This window comes from Tamandua tetradactyla, chromosome 14 (genome assembly GCF_023851605.1).
Source record: "Tamandua tetradactyla isolate mTamTet1 chromosome 14, mTamTet1.pri, whole genome shotgun sequence".
Taxonomy (NCBI): Eukaryota; Metazoa; Chordata; class Mammalia; order Pilosa; family Myrmecophagidae; genus Tamandua; species Tamandua tetradactyla.
This window is the reverse complement of record NC_135340.1, coordinates 49348527-49373994: the sequence shown is the minus strand read 5'-3', so window position 1 is coordinate 49373994 and position 25468 is coordinate 49348527.

Sequence of the window (25468 nt, the reverse complement as noted above, 5' to 3'; positions counted from 1 at the left end):
TTTAGAAATCATACCATTCTACATATGCACTCAGTAATTCTTAACATCATCACATAGATGCATGATCTTATATTTAATGTACCAAGCATATAGAAAAAAACTACCGACTTTGGAATTTTCAAAACCAGAGATGAATTTAGTATTTTGTGTTAGCCTTGTTTGATTTAGACCTACTTTGAATATTTAATACATTAACATACAGATATCAATCAATCAATCTATCTAACTATATTTCTTTATCTGTGTCTATTGCAATATGCAACTTGTAAAGTGATCATCTTAGTAATTGCTGGACATATTTATCCTGGCTTTTAGCTTATAGTAATTAATGAGGCTCTGTTTTTTTCCTGAGACATCTACCTGCATTTGAACATTTTTAACGTCTTTTAAGTTGTTCCCATCAGAAACATGTTACTATGTAAGAGAATGAAGCAGATGACTATTTACAGTTTCTCTAAGAAAATGAGAAAAGGGATTTTAAAAATTATTGTTTCTTTCCCTCCCTCTGTCCCTCTCTTCCCCTTCCTCCCATCCTCCTCCCTTCAAAGTGTCAGTGCTTGGATAAGATTTGAAAATAAACTAACTCTTCACTGTTTCCAAAAATAGAATTTAAAGAAAAATTCAAGAGATATCACATGAAAGTGTACCCAAGTAAAATCTTCTATGAGAAACACGAATGCAACGTAAAATCAAGCAATGTTGATCATTGTAATAGTATAGCTAATTGAGACTTAATTACCCTTTGGGTGCTTTTTCTTCTTGGGTGATTCAGTGCCTCCAATTCTGATATGAAAGAGACGCTGCATCTTCCATTTCTAAGTTGCACCCATAGGTGATGCCTGATAATGACCTTAATACCTTCTTGTTTCCCCAAATGCTAGTTAGAGGTTGATTAGCTCTGTGGAGAGCACTGGGAAGCTTTTTTTGTTCTTGGGAGGCTTGGTTAGTTGTGGTACTTGGCTAAATAGCCCACTGTAGGCTCAGACAGAGGCTTTTCTTTTTCAAAGCAACAGAAATCTGGAGTCTCTTTTTATTTGAGTGAAAGAAATAGGGAACCAGTAACCACGAACAAGTCTTATTTTAGTATGGTATCCCTGAACGCCTCTTGTTTCCCCACTTCCTCTCAGCACAATTGCTTTTCCAGTTTGAATCTGAAACATGGTGGGGTATGTCTTATCTTGCAGGGATTTCTTCAGGTTCCTGGAGCTGAACAGCCAGACATAGCCTAGCCAGGATTTTGGAGTCCCGGTAAACTGCTGCAAGTATTTAGATGTCCTAGAATTTAGGTTTCAACGAGAATGAGATGCATACCATATTCATCTACAAATACATTGCTTTGCATGTGTTCAATTTTACTTTCCTATAGTGTAAAACAATGAGCATTGCTAATTTATTTGCTTTCTGAAAACAGTGCTTCACTGAAACCACATTAAAATACGGTTTCTCTGTGTCATAACTGCTGCCAGACAGGTGCATAATTTTCATGTATCCCTGTAACATTTAAACCAAGAAAGACAATGAACAGACTGTATTTTAGACATGGCTTAAATTAAGGAATATGAGGCTGTGGAAGTGACTCTTTGGGATGTAAAAACACTTTTGGTTGTTGTTAATTGATTCATTGTTAAATGTCTCGATGAGCAGTTATCATATAGTCCCTGACACCTACCTTTCACTCAAAAACCATTATTAAATGTCTGCTATGGGTTAGGCATTATGTTAGAAATTTGGATTACAGTGATGAATATACAAGTAAAGAGAGGTGGAAAGAGCAAGAAAATTCCAGAGAAAAGCAAACTAAAACATAAAGATTAGGAAAATGGCCCTTCACTGTACAAATAAATATTACAGGATTTGAAATTATTTGATGAGTAGAGAGAACTAAGGACTGGCTTCATCAATTCTACCAAGCGTATGAAATGTCTCAAGGACACTTGATGTTTAAAGAGAATGGTGTGAGGCTAGGAGACAAAATTGGGACAAATTGGAATTGGGTTTTACATAGCTAACTTCTTCACCTTAAAGCAGGCATGGGGCTTTTAAAGGAGGAAGTAAATTCTCTATCCTTTAGTTGAAGAAGTCAGCATTGGGCCTCCATCTGTCTTAGATGATTTAGGTTTTATCTTCAATAGTCAGGGAGATTGGACCAGATGGCCTCTTTTAGTCCTCTCCAGCTTGTGTTTCTCTGATATACTTGTTAGAAAACAATTTTTGCTAAAAAAGTAACTTGCCATAAGTTGATTCTTTATGACCTTTCTTTTTTACTTGGTCTAGAATAAAGCGAGGTTCAGTCTGAAAAGCAGTTGAAGGTCACAGTGGGTTTCACAAAGAGCACCCAACTTGTTACAAGTGCAGGTGTTATTTTTTTGACTTACTAGGTTACATCTCAGTCAAAGATTGAGCATTTTATCTCAGGAATTGTTCATTTTTATTGCAGCATTGCTTTTGCGGTGTCATAATTAAATTTCCATCACTGTTTTTTGGACTGTATAATTCAAGGCAAAAAGAAAAAAAAAATCCCTCTAGACTGAAACTTGGAAACTGCAATCTGATTTTTTTTACCTGTTGGTTTTGGTTTTGTTTCTTTTGTTTTGTTTTGTTTTTCTTCTGAAAAAGACGAGTGAGTCCAACTGAGCTTAAAGAGGACCTGATAAGGAGAAAATTTCCCTCTAGTTTTCAACTCTATTTTGCTTAATGAATTTTCAGATTTATAGGCCTTTAGCCTTTAAATCCCTGATAAATGCTTTAGGATTATTTAAAAATAAATGAGTGTTGGAAGTTGTGATTATTTCTTTTTTACCTTAATGTTTCACCAGGTGCACACCAGAGTAAATCTGTGTTAAATACCTAGCAATGCTTTTCTGAAATTAGTGAGTTGTAACTTTTTCTTAGTCATTTCTGAGCTTCTGTTGAATGCAAAGAACACCTACTAATGATGATAAACAAGCAAAGCTCAAAAAATAACAAAAAATAGCAAAGAAGAAATCACAAAAATTAATTTCCCTGTGCCTATCTCTTCCTTTTGATGAAAGGAAATCGGGAGTAGAATTCATAGAATACTGTGGTTCAAAGAAAAGAACAAATAAATAAAAATGCTACCTTAGTCCTAGAGATTTTGGATCCAAGAACAAAAATTTGAATTAACTGAATTCCACTTGAATGAAAATAAATGGCTGAATGGATCTCTCAAAAATTTGAATATATATATTTTTCTAAGCAAACAAGCCTATGTATAGAGCAGCAAGTAAAATTCACAAGGGTATGAAAACCCGAAAGGATAAACAGTCATTAATTCTTGTTTCTTGCATTCATGTCTGGATGTGTCTGACTCCAGACCTAAAAAAAGGACACAAATATCAGCATTCTTATGCTTTTCCGTAGCACCCACCCACCGACCCCACCCCCACCCCCGCCAGGCACATATCTCCAGCATCCCCCTGCTTCTGAGGCTTTCAATTCTTTATTTTTAAAATATAAAACATAATCTTATTTAAAAGTAGTTTCCTTTTGATTTGATTTTTAAAAAAAACCAATGCATTTTTTTTTATGCCAGAAGGGAAATGTTTTATGTTTCTTTTATGTTCGCTTCTTTTTACTCCACATGAATAGGCTTACTAGTTCTATTTTTTTATTCTCAGACCAACACAATTTCATGTTAAGCTGGACAAATTTATTCAACCTCAGTTCAAACACTGATTTAAAAAAAATAAAGAAAGCAAGGTCAGGCTAGCTTTGGTTTTTAAAAAAAAATTTTTTTTAATAATAAATTCTCTCTCAAATGATGCCTATGTGTATATTTTGACATAATCATGGGGACAAATGTGCAATGCCTGAAATCTAAAATGACACTGGAATATCTTTTCTTGCATTAGCATTATTTTAGCATTCCTACAACAGGAGATGGTTTGGAGAAATGTAGAGGCTTTCAATTTATATATACACCTCTGATTATTATTCTAGTACTTTGAGCTACAGATCCAATCTCGTATCATGATGGATGCATCTCTCAGAGTTCAAAAGAAGTGTTGGCAAAGAGAAAGGCTTTAAATAAGGCAACCATGAGAGCCCAAGATGTAAAATTCAAAATTGAATGCCATAGTGTTAAATGATGACCTGGTTTTCCTTTTGATTTCTGCCACAACAACGGAGTTACACTTGGGGTCTTCAAGTGCAGTGTCATGTATCTAGAAATCTAGAACCACAACAAATATTGCAGTCATTTCCATCTCACCAGTATTCTGTTTTAATCAGTGATTTCAAAAGCCATGCCATGGGAGGGCAGAGATGTCACCACTTTTGGAGAAGTTTATAAATAAGCACATGCTAATGAGGTACAAAAATTAGGCAGTGTGTTGAAAGAAAGGAAGAAAGCAGACTTATTCTTCCCATTTCATTTTAGGTTTTGTCATGTTGTCGCACAGACAGAGTTGCTGAATATTTTGGCATCCTGGAGATTTGGGGAGCAGATACTGACAGTTGGTTTTTAGAACTGCCCATGTGTAACTGTATCGAAGCAACCGATAACGCAATTACCAACTGAACATTATCCTGTGTGAAATATTAAGAAGCAAAAAATAGTCATCTGTTTTTCTTGCACATATTTATAATCAAAATGTTTGATGCCTGACAGATATAGACACTTTGAATGATTTGATCTCATACCTGGCAATAAATGAAAAGGAAAGGGAGAACAGAAGAAAGTACAAAAGGAAGGACTGATTCTTTTGACATGTGATACTGTGTGTTCAAGATTCCAAGCTTGAAAAAAGAAAATTCTTCGCTAATGTAAAATGTGATTGGTTATTAACAGCGTTGTACAAATTAATGTATCAGAAATGAAGAGGTGAGGAGGGAGAAAAGAGATGCTGACGGATGTGGGTGGGGCATGAATGTGCTGAGGCTTGAGCCAAGGGAATCTTAGTAAGACAAGGGTTTCTGCAAAGGGAAAGAAGGCTACAGAGGAGAGAAAAGGGAACTCAAGATCAATTCTGATCTTGTTCTTGGATTTGTCTAGAGCTGGCCTTGATCACAATTTTTATAAGTTCCATCAAGTAATCCTTTAGCTAAAATGTCCTCCTTTCAGAAATTTGCTGCTTTTCTGTTAGATAAATAAAATAGTTGATGGAGTTTTGATGCCATTTATAAGCTATAAGCATCTTTACACCTATTTTATCACATGGAGGCATTTAATGGTGTGTTAGTTAGATTCAGTTGTCAACTTGGCCAGGTGAGCATACCTAGTCTTGTTGCTATGGACATAAGCCAACCGTACGTGAACCTCATCTGTTGCTAATTACATCTGCAGTCAGCTAGGAGGTGTGTCTGCTGCAATGAGTGACGTTTGACTTAATCGGCTGGTGCTTAAATGAGAGATTGCAACGTAGCACTACTAAGCAGCTTGGCATTCCTCATCTCAGCACTCGCAGCTCAGCCCAGGCCCTTTGGAGATGCAGAAAGAAGTCACCGCGGGGAAAGTTGTTGGAACCCAGGGGCCTGGAGAGAAGACCAGCAGAGACCATCCTGTGCCTTCCACATAAGAAAGAACCTCAGGGGAAAGTTAGCTGCCTTTCCTCTGAAGAACCAACAAAATAAATCCCCCTTTTATTAAAAGCCAATCCGTCTCTGGTGTGTTGCATTCCGGCAGCTAGCAAACTAGAACAAATGGTGTCTAATATTTTTTTATCCTATAAAATACAATTTTCCCAGCGCAAAAGCCTTATCTTTCCATTTCTAAGAAATCAAAGGTGAATTTGGCAATATTGGGTTTCTAGCTCCTCCTTCTAACATAATTGGGTTTCTAGCTGCTCCTTCTAACATATATGGATTGATAATCCTGTTATAATACCAATTTGTGGATTTATTTGGTCAGAATCAGGAATCATGTTAAATCAATTTTGCAAAAAGCTGTTGTCACCTACTGATTCTTTGGAATGGATCACTAAATTCCTTCTATTATTTTCTTCTAAATGTGGTATGTGTAGCATAGGGAGAAATTTGACTAAAGAGAGTAGAAGGGAAGTCTTTCCTTGAAAAGAAATATTTCCATTTGTAATATTTGCCTGAGGGGGCAAAACTCTGGGGTGAAAACCAAAAGGTTTTTGTAGTCTTTTGTTTTAATAAAAAGCCAGCTCCCCCCTTACAGGTTTTGTTGTTATAAACTGAAAGAGTAGTCTGACATTTTCTTCTCCCTGCATTCTCTATGCCTCAAACTTTGTAAGAGTTCTCAACTTGAGAACTTATTTTCCCCTTTCAAAATGTTCATTTAAGCACAAATGACTTTGTCCCTTTTGATGTTGCCAGAGAAACTTGATCACTGTGTAATTAAGCTTCTGTTTTAAAGTATTTCTTTCAACAAACACAGGCTTGTACGACTAAGACTGCATAATAGATGTTATTAACAGTACACAGAAATAGGAAATGTCTTGTAAAGCATTATATTTGCTGAATGAGTTTGCCTTATTCCAAAGTCATCTCTTTAGTAATGACTCATGAGTTTCCTTTCCATTATTTAAAAATAATGTAATTATAGGCTCTTCTGAAATAATATGACATATCTTTATATCCATATCTGAACCTATTAATTAGAGGCAACATATGTATTTATAATGTGCCTTTATTATTCAAGTTAATCCCTTTAATCCTATCCGAATGGCCAGCTAAAAATTAATCCCTTCAAACATCTTTATAAACAAACATTTAAATTCACCTATTTTCATCTTTGTTCTCAACACCTACCCTGAAAGCTTTCATGACTGAGGTTGATAGAAACAGTAAACAGGAGAGCCAGGAAGAAGAATATGCAAATTATTTCTCTCTGCAAAGAAGGGGCATGTATTTACAAAAGAGTTTTCCCAATCCACGGGGGTCTACAATCACAGAGAATTATTTTCAAAAGTTTAGTAATGCCCTTAGAAATTAATGATGCAATCATTCTTAGGGCTTAGGCTTGCAGTAGAGCTTCTTGACTGTTGTTATGAAACTGTCAGTGTCATAACAAAAGCAGGTGTCTGTTTAAAGACTATTTGACCCAAGAGAACCAGAGTGGTTCAAAGCCTTGAGGTTCCTCAGAGGGTTTCTCTGACCAGGCATTTGCTAACCTAAAATAACAGAAGGAAACCATGTTGAAGGCAATTTTGGATTCTTTTACAACAGTGTGATCTGCACACACGCTAGGTCACTGGAACTAGGAGAGGAAGCAATTGTTTTTTTCCTGCTGTGAGCAATGGATTTGAACATGCCTCATACTGTTCTCATGCTGTGCTTTCTTTCCCTCTCCTTTTCCCTAAAACACAAGTGTAAACTGACCTCATGCAAGTCCTTTGGGCTCTAGAAACAACACAGCCCATCTATAGATCAGCTGATTGTCTTATTTCATGTCTGCCTCCAGAATTATGCAGAATGCATCAGCTAAATAATGATAACTTTTTTAAAACCAAAAGGAACTAAAAAATTACTGGCGTTCATTTATTTTTAGTTTTGAACTTTTTGTTATAAATTGTAGAAAATTTGAGAAATATAGTAAAGTAAAAAAAAATAAAATAGAAAACATCAGTAATCCTAAAACTAAGAGATAACCAACCTTAATATTTAGTTTTATTTCCTTCTGGGCTTTATTATGGTTTAATAATTCGGATCATGTAATAGAGATATCATGCTATCTTTTTTCATGCTATGAAATGGTCTTTTAAAACACAGTTTAAATTAATTACAAAACATTTCATCTCATAAATTTGAGGGAAAAATTGACCATTCTCTTATTATTGGATAATAAAGCTGTTTCTAAATTTTGCTAATAAAAATGCTTCAATGAAACTCTGTTAACATAAAAGTTTGCCTTTATCTGCAATTATTTCCTTAGTATTTATTACTACTAGCAGAATTACTAGGTCAAACTGTGAGTTATATTTAAGTTTCTTGATACAATGTTAAATCTTTCTTTAGAAAGTTTATATTTCCACCAGCAGTGTATGAGTGCTCATTCAATCACACTGCTACAAACATTTAGAACTCTTGTTAAATTTAACTTTCCCAATCAGATTGCTGAAAAATGCTATTTTGTTTTTGCCTCTATTTTTAGTTCTCAGTCAACTAGCAATGCTATTCATTTAAATATTTATTTGGCCAATTGTACTCTTTTGCTGTGAATTGTCTCTGTTCATGTCCTTTCCCTGCTGTGTTGTTTTGAATCTGTTGTGGACCCCAGAAAAGCCGAGTTCATTAATCCTCATTCAGTATTGCTGGGTGGGACCTTTTTTTTTTTTTTTTGTATGCTGTATGGCAGGCTCACATTTTATTTTTTTCCATGTGAGTATCCCATTATTGCAGCACCGTTTGTTGAATTTTTGTTTGTTTGTTTGGTTTTTGTATGTTTGCTAGTTTTGCCTGCTTGTTTGTTTTGGTAAGTGCATGGACTGAGAATCAAACCTGGGTCTCCTGCATGGCCACTGAACTACCCTGGCACCCCCTGGGTGGGGGCTTTTTGATTGTTTCCATGGACATGTGACCTACCCAATTGTGGGTGGTAACTTTTGATTAGATGGTTTTCGTGGAGATGTGTCTCTACCCATTCCTAGTGGGGTTGCTTACCGTAGCCCTTTAAGAGAGAACCATTTTGGAGCCAGGAGAGCCACCAGAACAGACAGAGTCAACAGAATGGACAGAACCTCAGGGAAGCTGTTGAAGAGAAAGCTAGCAGATCTTCTTACCCTTTGCCTTTCCAGCTGAGAGAGAAACCTTGAATGTCATCAGCCTTCTTGAACCAAGAATCTATTTCCCGGATGCCTTAAATTGAACATTTTTATAGCCTTGCTTTAATTTGGACATTTTCATGGCCTTAGAACTGTAGACTCGCAACTTAATAAATTCCCCTTTTTAAAAGCTGTTCCATTTCTGGTATATTGCATTCTGGTAACTTGCAAACTAAAACAACACCTGCTTTTTTGTTTGACTGTCTAGAGCTTTTGATGCTGATTTGTATCAACCCTTTGTGTAATATATTTATTGCAATTTTTTTCCCAAAGTTTTGTTTAATCATCAATTTCATTTTCTTTGGTAAAGAAAATTTTATAAATGTTGGGAGCCTATTCTCCATGGTTCTTGTGAACTTCTGCACATCTTGGTAACAGTGACTACCTTTGATTCAGGATTCTTTTCAAAGATGCTTATATAGGAAATGGCCCTGAAAATAGAGACAATGTCCCCCACTAAAGTACAAAAAAGACAAGCTTACAACTCATTTTAAACGATTTAGGTTCTCTGAGCTGGGTTCTTCTACTGCAGGTAACCTGTTGATTAAACAGGTATCACTGGGCTCTCTTTGCATTGCTCTATGGGAATGGAGGCTTGGGATGTGAACACAAATATGCCTCAGGTTTTTTTTTTTTTCTTTGCATGTACAGGCTCTGGGAATCAAACCTGGGTTGTTGGCATACTATCTAAGAATTCTATCTAACACTGTGCTACCCTTTCACAGCCTCAATATTTTTATTAAAGATAATTTAGTAATTTAAAAAATATCTTCAATGATTTTTTGCTCTTTTCAGTGTTTTAATTCTTCTTTGTTGAATTGTGGTATTTTATGTTGTTCAAAAGTTTCCATGTACTGAATATTTGTCAAATTTATTAGCATAAAATTATGCAATGTATTTCTTCATAATTAACACTTCTGAATTTCCTTTGTATCTTTTAACGGTGAAATCCTTTCCTAATTTCTAAATTTTATTATCTAGATTTGAAAGTAATGACCTCTACAATTTCTTAGTTTGTTTTATGGCTTTGTGTTTGTCTTCTAATTCATGCATTTCTCCCTTTTTAAGTTATATGTATAGGAAGCATTTTTTATTGTTGTCCTTGTTGTTTAACTTTTCATTGTATTCTAAATTTATTTAATTATTATTATCAGGTTGCTTTAGGTTGCAAGTCATTGAAATTCTGACTCAAGGGAGTATAGGGAAAAAGACATCTACGGATCTCTTGACCCTGGAAGTCCAGAGGAACTGTAGTTAGGAATCATAGCTACTTGAGATGTTATCAGGGACCCAAGTACTTGCAGGTCCTTTTTAAGAAAGGTTAGCATCATGATCACAAGGTGGCCAGGTAATGAGTAGGTTACATATTTTCTTGTTCATTTCCAGAGCAGGAAAACATGACCACTCTTCCAAGTCCTTTCTTTCATCTGATTAGGACAACATAGATCTTATGATCGTGTCTGGAGTTCACAATAACAGTTTACAGGGAAATTCTATGCTGCATACGAGTCATTTAGTCCTCAGGGATCTGTACCTAATGCTGGCAATGGGGTGACCTTTACCTGAGTCAAGAGGGGTTAAGTTGCCTGAGAAATCTGAAGTTTTTTCAGGAAGGAAGAAGAGGTTGCTGGGTTGGCAACCAACAATGTTGATGAGAGTTTTTAAGGCTAAAATTTCTATCGTTATTGTCCACTTTATAAAAGTGTGATATATGATTATTTTCATTACTTAATAAATCATCTGTAAAATTTTAAATTATATGTAAATTTTAAAAAATTATATATGAAATGTATAATTATATTATACATATAAAATTTAATAATTATATAGAAATATGCTTTCAAATGTCTAAATTTTTGACGTTTTCTCTTTAAACTGTGAATACAATCTACATTGTCTGCTTTTTAAAATTTATCAAGGTTTTCTTTGTAATTATCTTGATCAAATTTTAAATGTTCCAGTTATTGGAGAAGGTATATATCCAGATTGTAATTCTGCTGGTAATGAGTATTTAGATACACAATAAAAAGTAACTTCAGGGGGTACAAGGATAGTTCAGTGGTAGAATTCTTGCCAGCCATACAGGAGACCCAGATTTGATTCCTGGTCCATGTACTTCCCCCAAAAGCAAACAAGCAAAACAAACAAAAAACAAAGAAACAAAAAAATTCAACAAAATGGTGCTACAATGCCAGGATACGCATATGGAAAAATAATGAAATGTGATCCTACCATACAGCATACCAAAAAAAAAAAAAAAAAAGTTACTTGAACTGAATTTTCTAATAATATTTAGTCAACAAACACTTATATAGCATTGATTATGAGCCCATTTTAATAGTTTTACAAATATTACCTAACATGATACAACAATTTTGTGAGGAAATTATTATTATTATTCTATTATTATTCTATTATTATTATTCTATTATTCTATTATTGGCACAGAAAAGATAAGGAACTTGCCTAGGTCACACAGCTAGTAAATAGCAGGGTTTAGATTAGAATTTGGACACCCAGAGGCTGTGGTTTTTATTACCATGATAAACTATCTATTAGTCAATGAAAATAAATGCAAGGACATCTGGATAAACTGAGTGGAATCAAATCCAAATTTATCACTCCAGTGCCAAACAAAATAAATTAAACATTCAGTAAAAAGGTGAAAAAATCGAACCAGTAGCCACCAAATAAGAAAATCTTTAACACATGGGAGCCAAGGAAAGCAAAAGAAGATTCTGATTGGGCTCGGTCTGACTTCTGAACCACTGTGAATTTCCCTTCAAGGAGTACTAGAACAAAAAAGATAAATGTTTAAAATCCATAGAAATCTTATGGAGAATTTCCCACCTTCAAGAGGAATGCACTAAGGGAGAGAGTAGATAGTCCTTGAAATAGATACCAAAAATGTTTGAACATAAAAACCATTCTTTATTAGCTCAAGATCTTAGTAGAAGAAGGAAAAATTTAGGATTTCTCCATTTGATTTCTCTTGACCAGAAGGAAAATAGAGTATTAAGGTAAAATACTTCTAATTCCACGGAGTTCATCCTCTTCCTCCAAAAAAGAGGCACAGGAGTAACAGCAGAAAAAAGTTAAAGTAAATGAGACAAAGTCCTCTAAAAGAAAGCTCAAGTGTGAGGAGATCTATATTAAGAGCCATCCAGGAAATTCCTACTATATTAGACCTTAATGTATGGGCCAAAATACATACGTATTTAATAATGATCATTTTAAAATTCTTCACACAGTGAGCTCTTGGCTTTAGGTCGCTGAACTGAGCTGGGTAGGTGATTTAAAACTCAAAGATAAGCTCCCTGGTATGCATGTAAGAATAGATCTTAAATAAGGAGACATAAGACATTTAACACATTTAGAGAAGTTAAAGCAAAGCCAAGGTTTGTCAAGTTAGTGTGCAGACAATTCTAGCTACATTCTTTCACTGCAGTTATTCTATTCTTCCTTTATCCTAAAATATTGAGTTGGGTTTGGGGGATACTTGATCTTGAAGAACCACAGCTGGACCCAATGGAAAAGACTGTGCAATGCCCAGGGATCCTAGAATTTCAGGTCAATATATGGGACTTTGGTTCCCTCTTTGGGGCAAGGGAGATGAATATGAGAATGTATAAAACAAATTGGATAATTGTACATTTGATGACCTGAATGGATGACTGTGGAAGAGACTGCTAGCTGCTCACAAAGTCCATTTCCTCTTTTCCAGCTACATAGCTGAACGACATTTCTCAGTCTTCCTTGCAGGTAGGTGTGACCATGCTACTAAATTCCGGTCAACAGAATGTGAGTGCAAGTGATGAGAGCCACTTCTAGACTTGCTTCCTGCCTGCCCCCTAAACCCTCCTCATGTCATTCTCCAAACCTGCTCCTTCTGTTGGCTGGATGTCAGTGTGCAGGAGGTACCTGAAAGCGTTATATTGAAGGTGGCAGGGCCTCCGACAATCTGGGTCCCTGTGCCAGTTTGAAAGATGTATGTATTCTAGAAAAGACATGTTCAAGTCCTAATCCGATTTTGTAAAGGCAGCTGCTTCTTCTAATCCCTATTCAATTCAGTATATTTGACACTGTAATTACATCATCACCCTGGAGATGTGACTCAATCAAGAGTGGTTGTTAAACTGGATTAGGTGACAACATGTCTCCACCCATTTGGGTGGGACTTGATTAGTTTACTGGAATCCTATAAAAGAGGAATCATTTTGGAGAAAGCAAGAGATTCAGAGAGCAGAGAATGACATAGCCACAAGAGGCAGAGAGTCCACCAGCCAGCGACCTTTGGAGATGAAGAAGGAAAATGTCTCCCAGGGAGCTTCATGAAACAGGAAGCCAGGAGAGAAAGGTAGCAGATGATGCCATGTTCGCCATGTGCCCTTCCAGTTGAGAGAGAAACCCTGAACTTCATCGGCCTTCTTGAACCAAGGTATCTTTCCCTGGATGCCTTAGTTGAACATGCTTATGGCCTTAGAACTGTAAACTAGCAACTTATTAAATTCCCATTCCATTTTAAAAGCCATTCCGTTTCTGGTATATTGCATTCTGGCAGCTAGCAAACTAGAACAGTTCCTGAACTAGTATTCAGACCACACATCTCCCTACCACCCCCTCACCAAACGTAAGCACCTTCAACATGTATGTGGGCAACAAATAAACTTCTGTTGTCTTTGAGCCATTATTTATTCTTGCATCTGTTTGTTATAAAAATTAGTTCACTGTAAATAATACAGAAAGGGTCTCACCAAATGGTAGAAAAGATGACAGAAAGGACTAGGCTTCTTTCGTTTTTAATTACAATCTTGGATTGGTAAATATTCTTTCTCTCTTTTGGGAAGTTATTTCTTTTGGTGGTTTTATTTTCATTGTTGAGACAAGGAAGAAGGCAGGGCTGGTCACCTGAAATCAAATTGAATTGATTCTCCATTGGAAAAGGCAAATATGTTACGGAAGAGAGGACAGAGAATGCTGGTTTAAGCAGAAACAATCTTTGAGCAGTATAAGCTACTATCAATGTAAAAAGTATCTAGCATACATAGTGTGATCCTTTTACAGTAAAATTATTTAAAGTCTATACACACACACATACACATACACACATTTTTCCACCTCTGGATCGCGCAAATAAGTAAGTGTTTAACAGTTGTTACCAATGGAAAGAAGGCCTGGGCAGGAACAAATTATACTTTTCATCTAATACCTGTCCGTATTGCCTGAACAAGTAAACCTCATGTGTGTATTATTTGATTCATTTACTTTTAAATACCAGCAGGTATATTTTATGAGATGACATTGTGGATATGTTTCCATTTTATAATCTTAAATATCAAAATTAATATGAAAACTGTGAAGTAAGTAATATTGTACAGTTTTCCATGTGTAAGACGAGTGTGGCTTGTTTTTGTTTTTCTTACATCCCCAGCATTTTCCTATGTTTGCTGATATAATCAGAAGCAGTCCAAATTATTTTGAAATATTATTAATTATTTATTTCTAATATATATTAAACATTTCAATAATTTTGTATTTTCATTGAATCTGTTATGTTTAATACACTTATAAATCGTCTCCTGATTTCATGAAATTAATAAGCACTTTAGTCTGCTGTATTCTAATTTGTGTTTCTACCTTTGATTCACTGCTTGAGCTTCAGGAGTATGTTTTTTGAGTTAGTTTTTCTTAGATAGTAATATATTTTTTGAGCTGTCTATATGAAAATATATTTTTATTCCCTTTATACATGAAAACCCATCTTGGCAACCATTGAATTCTTGGATCACATTCTTTCCTCCTCAAAACTCTCAAGATTAGTCCACTGTCTTTTGGCATTCAGTATTGTGAGGAAAGCTAAGCCTGGTCTAATTCTTTTTCTTTTGTAATTTTTTTCTTGTCTGACTGCCGAGACAAGTTTGTATTTATCCTTGAAATTTAAAAAATGCTGCCAAGCTATTTCGAGGTATTGGCTATTTTTCATATGCAGTATTTCTGCAATTATATGGTGCACATTCTTCACATTTCTGAACATCTCTGAAATTGGGATACATATTACAGCCAAGGATTAGAAAGGACTATGTCATAGTTTAATTGGGAGCATATTTTGCTTCTTAGTTCACCAAATAATAATGGTATACTTTATAATCATTGATATCTTGGGTTTGATGAAATAATAAGCTGTAGTTTTTTCTCATTATATTCTGCTTGTAACTGTCCCCTCACTGCCACTGCCCTAAGTATGGCACAACATTAATCCATTGAGTGCATCTACTGCTACTGCCACCTCTTTGACTTATTCTTTTCCATTTCCCTATATATTATTTTTTTTTGCTTTTTGTTTCTTTTCTCCTATGCTAATTTTACTCCTTCTATTGCATTCTTTGTTCCTTAGATATGCTTTTTTACATAATACAACTATTTTTATGCAATTATTTTTAATTAGTATTTTAAAAAATAAAAGTAATCCTTGCACATAGTAATACTTCCATATAGTACTAAGGGTGTATTATATTAGCATAATGTATCTTGGACTTTTGTTCTTAGTAACATATATAAATCTGCCACATTATGTTTAATTACTACTAATTTATAGTCATTTGTAATAATTTATTTATCCATACCCTAGGAATAGACATTTGGTTTATTTCTAGTCTTTTGCTATTACAAACAATATTGCAATGAACATGCTTATACATATATTTTTTCATTCCCACAGAAAATGACTATAAAATGATTACTAGAAGTGAATTGATGGGCCAAAAGCTAATGTACAGTTTAAATTTATATAGCTGATGCCAATTGTCTCCCAGTGACTTTATCACAATTTCATTTCTGCCAATGGTCTTTAATTTTGCCTTTTATCTCTGTTATGTGCTAGCATTGGATGTTAACAAACTTACTCTCCTTTGCTAAATTGAATTTCAGCAATTCAATTTATAGTATGTAGTTATAGTATGTATTTTCTTAATTCTAAGCAGTTTCCATAAATGTCTAATCCATTGTTTTATTGTTCATGCTCTTCCGCTCACATCTTTTTTCTAGCTAATTTGTGACTTAGTTTGCCAGCTTGCTATAATAAATACCACCCAGTGGGTTGGCTTAAACAACAGGAACTTATTGGCTCCCGGTTTTGAGGTTGGAAGTCCAAAATCAAGGACTGCTTTCTCCTGGGACCATCACCATCCTGGTTCAGGCTGCCGGCAGTCCCTCGGTTTCCTTGACTTGTGTCTCTGCTTCCCATCAAATGGTGATGTCTTCTCCTTTCTCTGCGCTTCCAGCTTCTGCTGACTAGTGGCTTCTCCCTATGGCTGGCACTGACTCCTGGCTCCTGGTTTCTTCTCTTTATATGACCTCCTGTGATATGCAGGAAGCCTCACCTTGTTTCAATTTGGTCATACCTTAACTAATGATAACATCTTTAAAGGTCCTATTTTTAAATGGGGTCACACTCACAGGGTTGCAGATTAAGGTGAAGAAGACATTTTTGTTTTGTCACTATTTCCTTATTATATCTTGGAGGTTTTTTTTCATTTGCAGGAAATAAATTGAGGTCATTTTTTTTTATGTTTTCAGAACTTTGTGACTTGCATAGAGAAGACATAGTCCAAGGTTATTTTTTTAAATATACCTTTGTTCAAAAACTTTTGCACTCCATTTTTTACTGAGCACATCTGAAACTTATTGTAGTACAAAGAGATAGATATAGATCTAATATAATCACTTTTCTTCCACTGTCTTGAATTAAAATACCACATTAATTATAATTTTGTCTTACTGTATGAATATCCTACTTGCGGTGATTTTTTTTCACCCAGAATTTTCATGACTATTTTTAGGTATACTTCCCCCCAAGTCCTGTTCTTATTCATATTGAAATTAATTTCAATGTAAAGATTAATTTATGGAGAATTTTATCCATAGAGTTTTAAATCCTTCTACTTAAAAACAGTTCTTTTTCTTTCCAGTTTCTCACAACTTCTGGTTCCTTTAATAGTTTAAATTATATTATTCAAATAAATCCTTATGTTTATCTCTAATTACTTTAGCTTTTTTTCCCCCTTACTTTTTAAAATGTAATGTTTCTTTATTTATATTTTCTCATTTGGATATGGAAAAGTTATTGATTTTTGTAGACCTTCCTGAATTATTACAATGTTATATTTGCTTTTTTTTATTCTCTTGTGTTTTTGATGTATATAATTTATATGGGGATATACAAATAATTTGCCCCTTTTTTTCCAACATGAATGTCTCTTTTATTTCTTTTGATTCTGATTGGCCAGTGGTGTGTTCTGATTGGTTGGTGCATGAAAATCATACAGGCTTTTAAATATTTTGCAGATCACCTTTTAGAGGGCAGGATTTCTATTCTGGAGAGTGAGCAAAAGGTATATGTGGTTCATAGTAAAACTTTATAATTAGTTTTACACCCCCCCATTTTTTTTTGGCATGTGCAGGCTCTGGGAATCGAACTCGGGACTCCAACATGGCATGAGAATTCTACCACCGAGTCACCCTTGCACCACCTCCCTGCTTTTTAAGTAGAGAAGTTATGGGTTTAAAGAAAAATCGGGCATGAAATATTGAATTCCCATATACCACCCTAGTACTAATACCTTGCATTAGTGTGAGAATCTTATCATTTTAATCCATTTCAGGTTGTGATTTGACATATATTGATTTTATTTTCATTAACTATCTCCCAGTTGCTACTAACTCCTTTACTCTGCCACTCTCTCCATATGCTTCCTCCAGAGATAGTTCATCTGCAAGACACTCCCCTTGACCTTGCTCACTTCATGTCCATAGTGTTTAAAAAGTTTTAGTAGGACCAACTTGCATATGGCCTACACTATCAAATCCACCTGTTCCGACGAAGGGACAGCTGGTTGAGCCTTTGGTGGCATGTACGAGAGAATTACAGAATTTTGTGCATGCACTCAGGATCCTCCTTCAACTTCATCCTAAATTCAATGTACTTAGCAGCTATTTCTTCCCCTTGGAAGTTGGACTGTGTCTTGGTTTTAAAGGATAGGGATTATTGTTTTCAAATTTTTATTTTTTTAGTATGAGTGATAGAAATAAAGGAAAACTAAAATGACATTATCTTCATTCTTAATGCAACTGGTTTCCTTTATACTTTTTCTTCTAATAAAGCCTCTTTCATCTTACTTGTTTGATATAATTTATGTTTTCTTATCTTTTATTAAGAATACAACTTTCCAAAATAGAATACATTCTAAAATAGATGCACTTTTAATTTTTCTTATTTATTATTATGGTTTAAATCATTTTGTAGTTTTACCTCTATCCATCTCATTAGAACAATTTTTCTTTTATTTAAAATTATAGATTTTTTTAAAGTGTTTATTCCTTATCTAGTCTGTTTGTTTGATTACTCTTGAAAGTGGAGAGAGTTTGTCAGGTGTTCTGGTTTGAAATGATGTATGTACCCTAGAAAAGCCATGTTTTAATCCTAATCCCATTTTGTAAAGGCAGCCATTTCTTCTAATCCCTATTCAGCACTGTATATTTGAAACTGTAATTAGACCATTTCCCTGGACATAAAATTTAATCAAGAGTGAAATTTAATCAATCCAGGTTGTTAAACTGGATTAGGTGGAGGCGTGTCTCCACCCATTTGGGTGGGTCCTGAATAGTTTACCAGAATCCAATAAAAGAGGAAACATTTTGGAGAATGAGAGAGATTCAGAGAGAGCAAAGTAGAATGACATAGCCATGAGAAGCAGAGTCCACCAGCCAGCGACCTTTGGAGATGAAGAAGGAAAATGCCTCCTGGGGAACTTCATGAAACAGGAAGCCAGGAGAAGAAGCTAGCAGATGATGCAGTGTTCGCCATGTGCCCTTCCAGATGAGAAAGGAATCCTGACCGTGTTCACCTTGTGCCTTTCCAGATGAGAGAGAAACTGTGTTTGCCATGTGACCTTCCACTTGAGAGAGAAAGCCTGAACTTCATCAGCCTTGTTGAACCAAGATATCTTTCCCTGGATGCCTTAGATTGGACATTTCTATGGACTTGCTTTAATTGGGACATTTTCTTGGCCTTAGAACTGTAAACTAGCAATTTATTAAATTCCCTTTTTTAAAAGCCATTCTGTTTCTGGATTTATTGCTTTCCAGCAACTAGCAAACTAGAACACCAAGTTTTGACAACTAATACACTGTGTATAATCTTTTGGTCTGTGTCAGGATGAGTAGGGTATTAGAAACCCCTGTTCAGATTTTATGCTAGAGAGTAATTTGATGGCCGTAGCCTCCAACTGAACGTGCAGAGTTTAGCGGACTTTTTGCTAAGCCAGCTTGGTTGGACTGAGATGAGATTAACTTTGTTTTCAGAGTATATGGCTTTCTCTTTTTTTTATCTGGTTCTATAGCTGTTTCAACACCAAAGGCCTATGGCAATTTATACTTTTTAATTTTCTGAGGCAGAAATTTGAATGGTGCTTGGATTGCTGCTTCAGTGAGTTGTTTAGCCCCAGGTAAGCCAATTTACTGTTACTAACATTCACATATGGTTCCCTAGTCAACCCAAACATTGGGTTCAAACGTAAGTCCAAACATTGTAAAGTCACCGAAGTGTAAAACAGCCACCACACCTTCTTGCTGTAGTTGTTTGTTGTAAAAGGTTAGACTTGAAGAGGCGTTCCACTGCTTTCTGAATGATTTAAGTCCAATATATTTATAGAATTCTTAAGGTTTTGAAGGGTTTACTGCACTTTGTTGAATTTTATGGGGTAATTATAGGTTATCTTGGTGTTCAAAAAATGTGGGTATTTAAAGATTTGGATAGTTTTCCTTCATGAGAGTCAAGATTTTCCTCTAAAACTTCTTGAAGAACATCTGTTTATTCAGAAATTAATTACCTGGCTTGTTTCTTGGCTCCTGCCTCTCTACTTTGTCAGTACTCTTAACTATTTCGCACTTTCATGATTTGAATTTACCTCTGGGTTGAACAAAGGAAGCAAGAAGAGAAGAATTTGTAGTCATTGCTTTCACCTGTTGATTTTCAGTCTTGTGTCATTGACCACACCACTTTGAGTTGTTTGGACTTATTTCTCGACTGCTAAGAATGATAAAAGGATCCTCTAATGCTTACTGGTGATATTTCTATTTCTCAGAAATAATACATTCATCTGGGCTTTGAGATATTAAAATCATTTACAGAAGTGTCAGAGCTGGTGTGCACAAATATATTCAGCACCACTGTCTTTTTAAATGGAAATTTGCATAACAGTTGAGTCAGTGTTTAATTTGATTCTCTGTCAGATGACTGCAGCTTGGGGGAATCCATAATAGGCTTTTACCTCTATTTTCCTAAATAATAAAAAATTATTTGAATGTGCAAATTAACCCAATTCTATATTTATTCAGTGAACTATATAATGTCATTCTGGGAAACATTAATGTAGATGATGTCCTGTCCATCGTCTCCCTAGTTCTGGGAATTGTGACATTCAACTTCGGTCCACACAGGCAAAATGAAGTGCAGAGTTGAATTAATTAGTCTGCTATTTTAGATAAAATAACCCACTATTGAAGAGAAAGTAGGAGTTTGAGGTTGAAATATTTTTCAAATTGGCTAAATTCAGCAGATAACTTACTGCTCAACTCACCCGATAATTGGCAGCTCCTCTTTCTGGATGGAGGTGTCTAGTCTCAGCCTTTTAAGTTTTCAAATTCTTGGAATAAATTCCTATTAGAACTAGAGTTACTCTTTCCAAAAATCTTTCTCTATTCTCGCTGATTTAAAACTTTTTCCTCCTTGACGGGTCAATCCCCTTTTCCTTAAGTATTACCTAATTCAGCAAGATGGGCTAAGTTGATATTTAAAGTTGCTCTCTTCCAAACTCCTTTTATAATCGAGAGAAGAAAAGAAAAGAGGGGAGTTCTTTTAAATCTTCAAGTCCACTTCCTTTTATCTTCTCTAGGTGGCTAAAGCCCACCTCTTTGAGCTTTTTTGTAAGAGTTTTGGAGGGAGACAATTCTCCTTTGAAAGCAAACCAGACGCGTTAAATTCTTCTTGTGATGAAAAATAATTATGTGGGCTTTTTTTTTTTTAACATGGGCAGGCACCAGGAATCGATCCTGGACCTCTGGCATGGCAGGCGACAACTCTGCCACTGAGTCACCATGGCCTGCTCTATGTGGACATTTTTAAACACATCTGCGGTTCACCGCTGAGAATAAAAAGCAAATGAAATGGTGACTGGTAATGAAGAGACGTCTATTTTTCTGAGTACTTATCATCTGACATGGTTCAAGCCCAAATAACCTAAAAGCCAAGAATATACTCATGAGTATCTTATTTGCCAAGGAATCTGAAGGGGAAGACCTGGAGAATGGGTAGGGCTGGTCAGGTCTTGTTCAGGACTGGAACAAGCATAACTTGGGACTTGGTATTTTCAAAAGCAGGCTTATTGTTCATCTGTCAGGAGAAAAGAGGTTATTCTTTGGAATTCTTGTCGAAAGTAAAATTCAGAAAAGGAAGAGGGTAGCCAGGTTATGTGAAGTTATAGGGAACAGAGTTGGTCTGAAATGGTGGGTTTTACTTCTAGGAAAATAGTAAAATCGGACAAAAAAAAATCTAGAAGGAAATGCTGTTCAGGTTTTTTATTTTTTTATATATTTATTTTTATTAACGAGGGTTTTCTGATGGGATTTAAGGCGCACATTTGAGAGCTGTCCACTGAGCAGCACAGCCTTCCCACTTTTAGGATGCTGGCATAAAGAGAACAGCAGGCGCTAAAGTAAAATTTACACTGATCTGGTCATAAATGCCTAAATGACAAATCCTTGGGGTTCATGTTTTCTTTCTCTCTTGGGTCAGCTAGAAACTTAGAAGCTCTATTTTAATTTCTTTATGGAGTAAAGCTACCCAGAAATGAATATCCTGGGAACCTTTTTAAGCCAATAGCCAACAGAGCAGCAAATCTGTTAAATGATACATTTCCTATGTAATGCATGCTTAGCATGAAATGTCCTGAGTAGGACAATGAAAATCAGTGTAGCTTTTTAGAGGAAATGATCTGTTACATTTTTGTATATCAGGTATTAAAAAACAGAAAACTTTCTTTTCTGTCAATAGACACTGGCAAATAAGAGTGAAAAACATTTCCCATGTATTTTAAATACATAAATACAAATAAAAATGGCACAACATATTAAAACAGTAACAACATTTTTTTTGAAAAAAATAAAAATATATTTTGGTATCTGTATAAGCCCAAAGTTTAGTGATGAACTCGTCTTAAATTATTTTACATTTAGGTTTGCACCTCCAGAAATGTTCAAGAAAATTGGCACTGTTCATTGATTCCACAAAAATATATTGTGCATCTACTATGTGTAAAGTGTTGTGGGAATAACAAGATAAATCAGAAAAAAACCTGCTCTCAGGCAATTTACATCCTCATAGACAAGTGAAGGCACAATAACTAGAAGGTAATTGCTACAAGAAAAATACATGGGATCAAGGTTCAGAATGTGCAATAATTAAATATTTCTTTTAGCAGGCAATGTAATGAAGGAGGTGAAATTTGAGGTGGACTTTGAATATTATGTGGTTTTTAAAGGAATAAATGGAAGAGGGACTATGTTCCAGGCTGAGGGAACAACATGATCTGTAGACCTCTGTCTCTCCTGTGTAAGCCCAGTACCTGGCACACAGTAGGTATTTAATAAGTATTTTCAGACTGAATGAATGAATGAATAAAGTTAATAGTCTATTTAGCAAGAGCGTAAGGTAAGGGGAAAGGGAGATGAAGAAAATAAGGGTAATACAGGCCTTCCATGATACATTAACATTGGAATTTAGATTTTATTCTTTAGGTTTTTATTTGTTTTTAATCACGTCATTTAAGCAAGGGATAAATAATGTGACTTTAAAACCATCTGCTTTATATTGTGAGAGTTTGTGTGAGATAAAGGTGAAAAAAATTGGCAGTAGAGGAAAGAATATCCCTCTCTGAAGGATAAACTATAAAATAATCATATAAAGGATCAGATCAAATCAACCACCATCTGTAGAAAAGAAAATCTTGGGCAATGGCTTTTAAATCTATTAAATTTATCATTTTTATGTCTGTGTCTGTCTAGTAGAATGTGCATTTTTTGAGGTCAGAAAGCAGGTTTGTTTGACTTGGTATTGCGTGTATTTTCATGTCTGATGTTCGATCAAGGTCTGTGGAATAACTGAGTGAGCAAATGACTCCCCATATCCCTATTTTCTGTTTTCCTGTGTACCTAGGGACATACTGAATATAAATTGGTTAAAGGACTAGTCATGACACCATGAAAAGAAGTTAGCTTTATGTATTAGTATCAGTGAGCCTTACTCCTTTGCATCTTCCTATGATAGGTAAATCCATTCTCTGCCTGCTAACAAACTCAGGTTTCTAAGCTTGAACAAATGAAAAGACCAGACCATAGATTATGACAATTTGGCAAGGAAAATGCCATCTTGCAATAGAATGAGAGGGTCTTCTCCAATGACATCCTGACCTCATCACATCTGCCTTTCTAAATGGTTCAAAGTAGAGAGATTAATAATTTCCTTGCCAGCACAATACTGTAAGCACCCTGAATGAAGCTGAGGATGAGTATGGTTGAGGCAGGAGGGCTGAGGGGCACGTATGACTCCAGAAGGAAAGACAGAGAATAAGGACTGGGACAGTATAAGTTAGCAAAGCCTGGAGTGGACAATGATGGTGACTAAATGTACAAAAACAACATGAGGAAAAATCAAGTAAGTGTCAACATTGCAAGCTGTTGAAAATGGGGTGGTATATGGGGAAAAATGCAGTCAATGCAAACTAGGGTCTATAGTTAGCAGTAACATTGTATGTGTGCTTCCATTGAAAGTAACAAAGGCAATATGTCAACTCTAAAGGTCAATAAGTGGGGGATATGAGGGAGAGGTATGGGAATCACTGTGAAAGAAATAGAAATGTCCTCATATAGATTGTGGTGGTGAAGACACGGCTATGTGATTATACCAGGAACTATTGATTTTTTAAAATTAGGTTGGAATGTACAATGTGTGAATAAAATGCTTACAAATGAGCAGAGGGATACAAGTGCTGGAGAAAATGTGGAGAGATGCATTTATTCATTGCTGGTAGGGAAGCAGAGTGGTGCAGCCCCTCTGGAGGCAGTGTGGTGGCTCCACAGGAGGCTAGGGGTGGGGTTGCCATATGATCCTTGCCATATATCCCCTAAGTTAGGAATATAATTGAAGGAACTGAGAGCTGGGACACGAATGGACATTTGCACACTGCTTAAACAGTGTTCATGTTTTGCCGTGGATGGAGGTGTCCTGAGGGAACAACAACTGAGGAATGGAAGGGGGAACTATGGGATATACATACAATGGACTAATGAGCATGTACCACAAGGAGTGAAGTTGGGAGGCATCCAACTAGGTGAATGAACCTGGAGGACAGTTTATTGAATGAAGTAAACCAGAAACAAAAAGACAAATAATATTACACCTCACTGATATGGACTAACTATAATGTGCAAACTCTGAGAATTGAGTTCAAGAGCATAGGTTATCAGGGGGAGGCCTCTCTAAACTTTCCTAGATTGTAAGCCCTTACAGCAGTTGCATCCATTCCAGAGTTATACCGGTTATTTCTAAATTCTGAGGTGCTGAGCAATTTGCGTATAATCTGGTCATTCCCTGGAACTTCAGGCATCTATATGACACCTGAGACTCAGAACTAGAGTTCTGTAGTTACAAAAGTCAGCATTACCCCAAACACAGCTATGAAAACATTGAAAAAGTGATCAGACTTCAATTAGAGATATGAAGCTGATCTGGGTAGGACTAAGGTAAATCAGACTAAAGGTAAAGGATGATATTGACTGTATTTTAAAACTTCAACTTCCGTGTGAGACCAAAGGAAGAGATGCTTATTTGGTGCAAAATTTATATTTTCAGGAGCACACTATCTAATCTAACTAGTGCGGTCAGTTTAGTTGAACACCATCATTACATGGAACTTTAAATAGGGAGTGAGACGTCATTGGTTTGTACAGGTTGGCATATACGATGCCTCCATATATCCCAGGGTAATCTGGGAAGAAGATTAAGAAGTATTTGCAAAGTCCCCTTGAAGAACTGGGAAAAAGGGGGAAAATAGTTAACTTCCCCACCTGAAGAAGATCTGCTACCCCTGAAAACATTGGAGACAGCCAATTTGATGGGCTAGGCCCTCAATCCTGGGGTTTGCCCCTATGAAACTTATTCCTGCAAAGGAGAAACTAAGCCTACTTATGATTATCCCTAAGAGTCATCCCGAGAGAAACTCTTTTGTTGCTCAGTTGTGTCCTCTCTCTCTCTTTAAGCCAACTCTGCAGGTAAACTCCCCCTAAGCAGGACATGACTTCCAGTGGTGTAAATCTCTCTGGCAATGTGGGACAGAACTCCTGGGATTCACCAGGACCCAGAATTATGGGTTTACGAAAGTATTCTTGACCAAAAGGAGAAAGAGAGAAATGAGACAAAATAAAGTTTCAAACAGAGTTACTGTTGAACTGTAATCCAATAGCTTTGATTCCTGAAGACAATGGAATAGCTGTAGTGCTTTTATGGTGTGACTGTGTGATTGTGAAAAACTTGTGAATGCACTCCCTTTATCCAGTGTATGGATAGATGAGTAAGAACAACAACAAAAAAGACAACAAATAAATTAATA